The following is a 12,079-nucleotide window of genomic DNA, read 5'->3' on the forward strand; positions in this document are numbered from 1 at the left end:
ATTAAATACAATATCTACAAATAACTACAATGAAATAAACTAACTAAAGTACAAAAAATAAAAAAGAACTAAGTTACAAAAAATAAAAAAATATTTACAAACATAAGGAAAATCTTACAACAATTTTAAACTAATTACACCTACTCTAAGCCCCCTAATAAAATAACAAAGCCCCCCAAAATAAAAAAGGCCCTACCCTATTCTAAATTACTAAAGTTCAAAGCTCTTTTACCTTACCAGCCCTGAACAGGGCCCTTTGCGGGGCATGCCCCAAGAAGTTCAGCTCTTTTGCCTGTAAAAAAAAACATACAATACCCCCCCCCCAACATTACAACCCACCACCCACATACCCCTAATCTAACCCAAACCCCCCTTAAATAAACCTAACACTAAGCCCCTGAAGATCATCCTACCTTGTCTTCACCATACCAGGTTCACCGATCCGTCCTGGCTCCAAAATCTTCCTCCAACCCAAGCGGGGGCTGGCGATCCATCTTCCGGCGGCTGAAGAGGTCCAGAAGAGGCTCCAAAGTCTTCATCCTATCCGGGAAGAAGAGTAGATCCGGACCGGCAACCATCATCTTCCAAGCGGCATCTTCTATCTTCATCCGATGAGGACCGGCTCCATCCTGTAAAAAAAAATCAGCCAATCAGAATCAAGTTCAATCCGATTGGCTGATCCAATCAGCCAATCAGATTGAGCTCGCATTCTATTGGCTGTTCCGATCAGCCAATAGAATCCTATCAGCCAATCGGAATTCGAGGGACGCCATCTTGGATGACGTCCCTTAAAGGAACCGTCATTCTTCAGTTGGACGTCGCCGGATGAAGATGGGTCCGCGGTGGAGGTCTTCAGGATGGAGCCGGTCCTCATCGGATGAAGATAGAAGATGCCGCTTGGAAGATAATGGTTGTCGGTCCGGATCTACTCTTCTTCCCGGATAAGATGAAGACTTTGGAGCCTCTTCTGGACCTCTTCAGCCGCCGGAAGATGGATCGCCAGCCCCCGCTTGGGTTGGATGAAGATTTTGGAGCCAGGACGGATCGGTGAACCTGGTATGGTGAAGACAAGGTAGGATGATCTTCAGGGGCTTAGTGTTAGGTTTATTTAAGGGGGGTTTGGGTTAGATTAGGGGTATGTGGGTGGTGGGTTGTAATGTTGGGGGGGGGTATTGTATGTTTTTTTTTACAGGCAAAAGAGCTGAACTTCTTGGGGCATGCCCCGCAAAGGGCCCTGTTCAGGGCTGGTAAGGTAAAAGAGCTTTGAACTTTAGTAATTTAGAATAGGGTAGGGCATTTTTTTATTTTGGGGGGCTTTGTTATTTTATTAGGGGGCTTAGAGTAGGTGTAATTAGTTTAAAATTGTTGTAATATTTTTCTTATGTTTGTAAATATTTTTTTATTTTTTGTAACTTAGTTCTTTTTTATTTTTTGTCCTTTAGTTAGTTTATTTCATTGTAGTTATTTGTAGGTATTGTATGTAATTTATTTATTGATAGTGTAGTGTTAGGTTTAATTGTAGGTAATTGTAGGTATTTTATTTAATTAATTTATTGATAGTGTAGTGTTAGGTTTAATTGTAACTTAGGTTAGGATTTATTTTACAGGTAAATTTGTAATTATTTTAACTATTTTAGCTATTAAATAGTTCTTAACTATTTAATAGCTATTGTACCTGGTTAAAATAAATACAAAGTTACCTGTAAAATAAATATTAATCCTAAAATAGCTATAATATAATTATAATTTATGTTGTAGCTATATTAGGATTTATTTTACAGGTAAGTATTTAGCTTTAAATAGGAATAATTTATTTAATAAGAGTTAATTAATTTCGTTAGATTAAAATTATATTTAATTTAGGGGGGTGTTAGTGTTAGGGTTAGATTTAGCTTTAGGGGTTAATACATTTATTAGAATAGCGGCGAGATTCGGTCGGCAGATTAGGGGTTAATAATTGAAGTTAGGTGTCGGCGATGTTAGGGAGGGCAGGTTAGGGGTTAATAAATATAATATAGGGGTCGGCGGTGTTAGGGACAGCAGATTAGGGGTACATAGCTATAATGTAGCTGGCGGCTCTTTGCGGTCGGCAGATTAGGGGTTAATTATTGTAGGTAGGTGGCGGCGACGTTGTGGGGGGCAGGTTAGGGGTTAATAAATATAATATAGGGGTCGGCGATGTTAGGGCAGCAGATTAGGGGTACATAGGGATAATGTAGCTGACGGCGGCGTGCGGACGGCAGATTAGGGGTTAATAAGTGTAGGTAGCTGGCGGCGACATTGTGGGGGGCAGATTAGGGGTTAATAAATATAATATAGGGGTCGGCGGTGTTAGGGGCAGCAGATTAGGGGTACATAAGGATAACGTAGGTGGCGGTCGGCAGATTAGGGGTTAAAAAAATTTAATCGAGTTGCGGCGATGTGGGGGGACCTCGGTTTAGGGGTACATAGGTAGTTTATGGGTGTTAGTGTACTTTAGAGTACAGTAGTTAAGAGCTTTATGAACCGGCGTTAGCCCAGAAAGCTCTTAACTACTGAATTTTTTCTGCGGCTGGAGTTTTGTCGTTAGATTTCTAACGCTCACTTCAGACACAACTCTAAATACCGGAGTTAGAAAAATCCCATTGAAAAGATAGGATACGCAATTGACGTAAGGGGATCTGCGGTATGGAAAAGTCGCGGCTGAAAAGTGAGCGTTAGACCCTTTTTTGAGTGACTCCAAATACCGGAGGTAGCCTAAAACCAGCGTTAGGAGCCTCTAACGCTGGTTTTCACGGCTACCGCCAAACTCCAAATCTAGGCCCAAGAAAATATGGCCTGTTAGGGCCACTTCTGGTTAAGAAACACTAATGTAGAATAGACTTACAAAATTACAATGAATATAAAGATGAATAATTTTTCAAATTAAATTCTTAGAAAAAAAACAACTAAATAAATGCACAAAGTAAAAGCAGGTAGCCACCTATTACTATCACCTGAATTTTTGCCTATAAAAAATAATAGACCGTATATTACCTCTCTAAAAATATATGAAATTGATTGAAGATGAAGATTAAAAATGCGTCTTCTCATGGTGTGCAGTCCACCCTCCACAGGCCACAGGAGCAAAAAATCAGTATCAAAATATTCCAACACGACCACCAAACCAGTACGTCCCTTTTCTCCAAAACTAAACCTGTCAAATGAAAACTACAACTATAACATTTGCATATGGGAGGGAATAAGTTAATTTGAATATTTAAATTTGAATATTAAATAATTCTAATATTTATAAGATAACTGAATTATAAAACTAATTAGAATTCGAATATTACATTACAAAAGAAAATTGTAGCTTAGAAATACTATTTTGAAATTAAAATCGAATTTGAATATTAAATAACAAAATCAAATTTGATATATTGCAATCAAATTCGAATATTACATTTCGAAATCGAATGTGATATATTGAATCGAATTCGAATATTACATTTCAAAATCGAATGTGAAATATAGATATCGAATTCAAATATTGAATATAATACAAAGCCAATTATTCTATTATTAGAACTAATATTTTCAAATTTAATCGAAAAATTTGAAAACGAACATTCGAAAATCGAATGTTAGAATGTTATGTAAACATTCGAAATTCGATTTGAATGAACGAATGTATAAAAATTTGTTTTAAATTTTGAATGTTTAGAAACATACGCCCATCCCTAGTAAATATACAGTAAAACACATAAATATATATATATATATATATATATATATATATATATATATATATTACTGTTCAAAAGTCAAGAGGAATAGAAGAGAGAAATTAAAGTATGAAATAACAGAAAAGATAAAGCCAATCTTGCCCGGCACTTGGACTATCCTGTTAAGTTAACTATTGCATTACCTTAGGACAGGGGGTTACCCAAGGGTAAATAGCGGTACAATTTAAAAACCAATTTAAACACAAAACTTGCTTCAATACATACTAATTTATTTGCCATTACTTAGACAGCATTTAGGCTATCCTATTTGAGCACATTACAAATCTTATCACAGTATAATTCAATATTAACCCAAAATAATAAAGTCCATTTAGGCTGGGGATCCCCAGAGCTTGGCGTTTGTAAATCGTTATGAGTGATATGCGATTATGAGGAGTCCTATATAGCACAAAGTAATACCAATAGCCCAATCAAGATGGTATTCGGCAAGTACTAACTTGCAACTGCTGGAGTGGATACACTTAACAGAGGGACTGTGACAAGCAACTGCGATGACAATTGGCAAGTATTGACTTGCAATCAGTGGAGCGGACATACCAGACGTAGGAACCGCAACAAGAATCTGCAGCCCGTGGGAACTCCGAAATTGGTTGGTATTTCACAAGGTGAAGGGGAGGAGGACTGTCAAAAATCTATATTCTATATTGAAGCAAGTTTTGTGTTTAAATTGGTTTTTAAATTGTACCGCTATTTACCCTTGGTTAACCCCCTGTCCTAAGGTAATGCAATAGTTAACTTAACAGGATAGTCCAAGTGCCGGGCAAGATTGGCTTCATCTTTTCTGTTATTTCATACTTTAATTTCGCTCTTCTATTCCTCTTGACTTTTGAACAGTAGTTTAATAAATTTACAAATCTCCGTGCACCTTGTTCCTGCAAATAATGTTAAGGAACGCAGGAACAAGAGGACCTGTGCAATTGCTATATCTTTGGTGCTGCTAGTTTTATATTACTTGAATATATATATATATATATATATATATATATATATATATATATATATATATATATATATATTGTGGGTTTGGTTCTGGATCACTGCAATAAAGCAAATATAGCAATAAAGTGAGACACATTTTTTTTTGTTTCCCAGTGCATATAAAATTTATATTTACACTATAATGTAGTCCATTACGTGTGCAATAGCATTATGTCTAAAAAACAATGTTCATACCTTAATTAAAAAATACTTTATTGTTAAAAAATGCTAATCTGCATCTGAGCCTTCAGTGAGTCGGAATCTTTTTGCTGTTGGTGTGTATATATAGGTGTGCATATATAGGTGTGTATATATGTGTATTCATGGGTTTATATGTGTTTCTATGTTGGAAAAAGGGCACAGATAGACTTGCTCAACCTTCAATTTGTAAAAAGAGCAATATCTGTGAAGCGCAATAAAGCGAAGCACAATAAAACAAGATATGCCTCTATATATGCATACATACACATATTTAGACATGAATATGTATGTGTATATTCAATATAGCCCTTTGCAGTTAACTCATTGTGATATACCATATACCTTTATAATTTATTTATTTGTATATTTCTATGAATTTTTTTATCAGATAGTGTTTATAAATCTGATATCGCTTGCACACAACAGTTAGCACGCCACTTGTAATCTAGCTCAGAGAGTCTGGCACTCACTTGCAAGCACACAGCTAGATTAAAAGCAATCTGAAAGAGGTATTTACAGCACTTGGTCAAATTGTGATAGGTCCAGGACTTAGTCAATTTATTTTCCTTCCTGGGTCCCTAACCTACAGCAACACATGCTTGCGATACATGTAAATACTATCTAATTCATCAAATATTAATGAATACTGAGCCAATTTGTTTTATTAGCTGTAATGTTCTAAATCACAAAAAACAGCATTTGTTCACTTGGTTCCCCAGTTTAATAGGTTTTTATACACTATGGGCTAGATTACAAGTAGAGCACTAATTTATCAAGCACCCGTAAATGGGCAAATAATGTATGATTAAGGGGGAAACCCCAAAATGTCACTGGTTCATTTTAATAGTGTGCCAATAAAGGAAATTTATAATAGTGCTGTGGACCATTGCAGTGTTTACAAGTTATTTGGGGGAATTGGCAACATCCCTGGTCTTCACGTGCACTCAGTGCTACTTTCTGCTATATTATTCAGATATCACGTTTACGGATGCGCGATACATAACCAGCCATTACAAGTGGCTGGTTATTGCTTTTGCAAGCTTGCGGTAGCAATTAGCGCTCCGAAAACTAATTTTCAAGATATCCCCCAATTGCCCCTAAAATAAACAATATTATATTTTTATATTTAAAAAAAAATTGCATTTTTCTTAATAAAAAAACCAAAACATCACAACGCAGTTTTTAGGGGTTAAAGTTGGCGGGTGTGGGGTGTTAGAAAACAAACAGCACTGAAAAGTGCCTTTACATTGTGGTCTATGGGGAACTGTGTGTTCCCTGTTAACATATATGTAAATGCTTATATACATATATATTTATGTGTTAATATCTGTATATAAAAAAAGAAGAAAGTGCAGTCCTTACGTCACACGTTTAAGCAGCAAGATATGCATCAGATCCCAAGTAATCCAAGCCTTCACAGCTACATATAGCACAAGCATACAGCGGTATATAGGGCAGTGTCACAGGTACAACGGACTCACCACTCCAAGGAAGGCCAGCATGTAAGCATCCATCTGGGGACTCAGCAGTACACAGCCTTCGGGCCTCACCCCATTCACCACTGGAAACAATAGTAGCTCACCCGGTCACCGCTCGTTTTTCGAGGCAAACACCAGCATCAGTGCATCCACTCCTCCGCGGCATCTAGACCAGCGTGTGGTTCCATAGCACTTCCGGGTGACGTCAGGTACCCATGTGACATGCGCTTGCTGCGTCTCCGCTTCCGACCGCTGTACGCTGCTCTGCTTGGTATATCGATAGGGACCAGATCTTCAGGCTGGCAAAAACACTGTAGATACAGGATAGTAGGACTCCTATTCCTCCCAATAGGTATAAGAAAAAAAGATCCAAAACAGCAGTTTTCCAATAAAAAATAGTTCATCAGCTTTATTCAAATTTAAAAGTACACGGGCATCAAGGTAAAAAAGGTAGTAGAAAAAGCCGGTCTTACGCGTTTTGGCAAAACATCATAGACCATAACAGGTTGCAGGTGTTACAAACTTTTATACATATTACAAAGAACCCATTGGATGATAAAAACAACACACCCACGAAAACCCCATTTACCTTCTTAAAGAGGAACAGCAGTAAATATCATATATTGAATCACACAAAAAACCCAAATAATCACCTAATATGACCTGATAAATATACAGATAATGCAGCTACAAATTCATAAATATGTCAAATACAAAACAAAATCACAGCAAAAGGATATAGATTAAATAAATGGCGACCAAAGTAATTTGTGCAAAAACAAAAAATGAATATATACATGTGACATCAGAAAATAATTTTCAAAGGATCAATCATTTACAGGAAAACAAAGTTAGAAATGCTAGAATATAAATATGCAGATGTCATCAAATATAGCAATAAGGGTGAAAAAGTATATATATATATATATGAAAACATTGATAATCACCTATCATAAAGTACATTATAAATGCTATTAATACAAAAATAATAATAAATCAACCAACATACAGTAAGTTGATTTGTATATATAGCAAATAAATAATGTGCATAGCAAATTAATCACCCTAAAATAATTGCATAGATAAAACACTTCATAGATGCATAAATAAAAAGAAAGCATAATTAGTTTTCCCAAAAATTAATTAAATCATTTTCAGAATTGAAACCTTCTGGCGTGAGTGTGCATAACTTGTGGATCCAATAGACCTCCTGCCTGGCCAAAATAGGCCACTTATCTCCACCCCTAGGTTTTTTTTTTATGCTTTCTATGGCATTCCACTGGAAACTGCACACATCGCCACCATGGACCTCAATAAAGTGGCTGGCAAGTTCAGAACAGTGAACCTTATTCCTGACGTACCCTAGGTGTTCACGTATCCAAGTACGAACTTCACGGGTGGTCATACCCACGTACTGTAATTTGTGATACGTGCAACCCACAAGGTAAATCACGAATGAGGAAGAGCACTTGACATATCCCCTAGTATCAAAGACTTCATTGGTCACATAGGAACTAAATGAACTACCGGTCTTAATATGATCACAGGCCTTGCAGTTCTTTCCACATATATAGTACCATTGTGTCTCAACCAAGAGCTTTGGCTAGCAGGCTTATGTAATGAGCTAGGTGAGACCAAGTTACCCAGGGTAAGATTTCTCCTATAGGTAAATCTACATCCCTGGCTCACAATATCCTTAAGTAGATCATCACCATAAAGAATAGGCAAATATTTCCGAATAATATTACAAATAGTGTAATACTGATTGGAATATTTGGTGATAAAGTTAGGTTTAGATTCAGTGTCCCTAGTCATATGTTTCGTCCTATGGCTCCCCATAAGCAGACATTTTCTATCTGTTTTTTTAGCAGAATCATAAGCCTGATTAATTACCCTGTCACTGTAACCACGGGTACGTAGTCTTGACCTTAGATTTAAACATTCAGACTCAAAGGCTTGATCACTAGAACAAATCCTTCTAGTTCTTAGAAATTGGCCTTTAGCAATGCCCTGAAAAACATGTTTAGGGTGAGAGCTCGATGAATGAAGTAAAGAATTACCCGCAATGGTTTGCGGTATAACTGGGTCTCAATATTTCCAGAACCCACATCCATCATTAGCTCTACATCCAAAAAATGTATCTTATTATTATTCCATTCAGAGGTGAATTGGATATCAGGAAGGCATGAGTTAAGATAATTTACAAACTGTAACTAGGTTTGAGGGGAGAAGTCACTCACCTCAACACGAATACACATATAGCACTCCTGAGTGCTCTCACATAGATACTTTTGTGCGATATATTCATTCACAATAGACTACTGTCCATGGTATGGCTCATTATTAGCAAATGAGTCCAGATAGATAGAAATGAAAGAATGTACATTAAAATTTAACTTTTATTCTTGTTATGTTAAAAATGTATACACACATACACATGACACACAATTTTATTAAAACTACGGATAGGGTTCATCAGTGGTAAACATTTAGGGACGTATTAAGTCCGCTCCCAATAAGCTAATATCTTAAGCCATAGTGTGCGGTCAAATACTCTATCCGCGCAACTAAATACTACCATAAAAATATATATACTTCTCAGTTCAACTATGATCAACACCATTATTCCATTTAAATTGTGGTGATATAAAGTGCATTGGCTTTAGCTTACCCACTATATATAAGCCAAATTGCACACTAAACCTTCTGCACTATGAAGATTAACCTCATTGATTTACTCACTATATTCATATACAACTTGTAATACTTATTAGTTAAGTATTATCTATTACGTCAATCTAGTGTGCAGTAATCCTGAGTCACACTTTAGACACTGTAATCTATCACTATTTTATTCAGGAGTACGGGCAGCTTACCAGGGTGTATAGCAGTACTTACACAGAATTTCTCTAATGAGATTTAAACACTGAACCTGCTATACTACCAGTATTACTCATTATTCTCCTTATTTTTTATCTGGCTATCACGCTGAGCCTTGTTCCCCCTATCCGTAGTTTTAATAAAATTGTGTGTTATGTGTATGTGTGTATACATTTTTAACATAACAAGAATAAAAGTTAAATTTTAATGTACATTCTTTCATTTCTATCTATCTGGACTCATTTGCTAATAATGAGCCATACCATGGACAGTAGTCTATTGTGAATGAATATATCGCACAAAAGTATCTATGTGAGAGCACTCAGGAGTGCTATATGTGTATTCTTGTTGAGGTGAGTGACTTCTCCCCTCAAACCTAGTTAAGGTACTTTCTCCAATACACAGCACCAACCCCTAAGTTCAGGTTATTGCACCTGAGTATTCTTTTGATAGGGCAGCAGTGCTCATTAATGTTCCAGTAGTGCCATTGGTTCCTTTCTTTTTGTTCTCAAATTTACAAACTGTGCTGCTTCAGTAGATGAGAAGTCAGTGATGAATATAAGATCATATATAAGATCACCACCCGCAACAAAAAGATATTTGTACTCAAACCAGCCCATAAATAAGTTTGCATATGAGGGGGCAAACTTGGCCCCCATGGCCGTACCCTTTAGTTGCAGGTAGTGTGTTCCCTCAAACAGGAAATAGTTACACTCCAATAGAAGCCGAATACTCCTAATAATAAACTCCTTCGTTTCCTCCGAATAATCAGTTAGAAGGTTTAGAAAAAAGAGTACAGCCTCCAAACCTAGGTCGTGGGGGATAGAGGTATACAACGCTACCGCGTCCACAGTAAGCCAACTCCAATCCTCCATCACCTGCACAGACTCCAGAATATTAAGCAAGTGGGATGTGTCCCTGTAAAAACTGGGGAGAGACATAACCAATGGTTGCAGGATGCTGTCAACCCACTCTGACAGATGTTCAAATAAAGAACCAATCCCCGCAACAATGGGTCTGCCTTTTATGTCTTCGAGACTCTTATGCGTCTTAGGCAGGTGATGGAAGATTGGGGTTATTGGATTAGAGACATAAAGGAAATCAAAGGTGTCACTATCAATGATACCAAAATATAGGCCATCATCCAATAAGGTTCTAAGTTTACTCTGAAAGTGGTTAGTCGGATTTCCACTCAGTTTTCTATAAGAAATTGGATCATCAACTTGGCGTAGTGCCTCAGATACATACATATGTCTATCCATAACCACGATGTTGCCACCCTTATCAGAGTTTTTAATGACTATGGATAGGTTATTTTGGAGTGAATTTATGGCCTCTTTTTCCTTCCGTGGTAAGTTTGAATAATTACTACCAACAGACTTATCCAATGCTTTAAGGTCCTCAACAACCCTCCTGTGAAAGCTTTCAAGGGCTTTACCCCTTGAGTGAACCGGGTAAAAACTAAATTTAGTTTTAAACTTAGGTGGACAAAAGTTAGTTGAAAAAGTATCAACATGTTGTTCCTGTTCTAATTCATGTAATGAGACTAAGTCACACATATCACGAAATAGAAAAAGGGAGCCAGCACCATTATGACCCTCACCAGAGTCATCCTTATCCAAATCATCTGCATAGTCAGTATTCTTAAAATGTCTGCGAAGGGTAAGATTACTAATGAACCTGTTAAGATCTAAAATGGTTTGGAAAACATCAAATTTCCTATCTGGGCAAAAGCCAAGGCCTTTATTAAGTATCTTAAATTCAGATTCATTAAGAGCATAGGAGGAAACATTAATCACCAAATTATCCTTCACTTCTTGGGTAGATCCCTGAGGGCATATCTGTTCATGCCCCTCTGATTCCCTATATGATCCAGCCCCCCTCCTCCCCCCTTGGCTTTCAGGGCTGACCGAAAAACCTGACCCAAAGGGGGTCCCACACTATGGTTTCCAGTACTATTTTCAGCCATGTTGGTATTAGTAGTGGTATTCAATTGGGTATTGGGTACATGTGGATCTCTATCAATAGGGGTATCTTTACTGATCTTTTTAGGTATTGCCCATGCATTTTTAACATTGTGAGTGATGTTAGGTGTAGGGCTCATTTTATGTTGAGCTGCATTGTTTATATTCTGTGTAGGTACCTGTTGTCCATCGATCACAACATTGCTTATATTGCTATTAGGGCGGCATCTTCCCTCATAATAATTTTCAGAGCTAGAGCCTTCCTCATAGGAAGTGGAAAAGTTGGACAAAGATTCCTCATCCGTGCTTACATTGTCACCTTCTTTAAAGGTAACCTTCTTTTTTTTATTTTTGTAACTTCTTCTCCACTTCCTACGTTTATTGCCCTTAGTACCCTCATGCACTCTATACCAGAGAAAGACATTCCCTGTGGAATAATCTTTCTGGTCACGCAGAAATTTTACATGTTTGGACTGAATGATTTCTTTCTTATTGGTTTCAATCACATCTTGTAACATTTTGTCATATTCACCATATGCAGCATCCAACTGATGCCCATTTAATTCTTGTTGTAAAGTGACTATATCATTCCTAACAGCAGTCAATTGCTCAGATCTATATTTGATAAGCATAAGCATAAGCCTGATAGAGCATTCTGATAGTATAGAGTTCCAATCATTAATAAATGTTTTGTCATGAACCTCAAAAGTAGGGAATTTTTTGACCCTAAGGCCCCTGGGAATCATATTTAAAGAAACATACTTATTCATTATCCATGTGTCCAATTTCAGTCTTAGTTCCTTGAGCCTTA

This window comes from Bombina bombina, chromosome 4 (genome assembly GCF_027579735.1).
Source record: "Bombina bombina isolate aBomBom1 chromosome 4, aBomBom1.pri, whole genome shotgun sequence".
Lineage (NCBI taxonomy): Eukaryota > Metazoa > Chordata > Amphibia > Anura > Bombinatoridae > Bombina > Bombina bombina.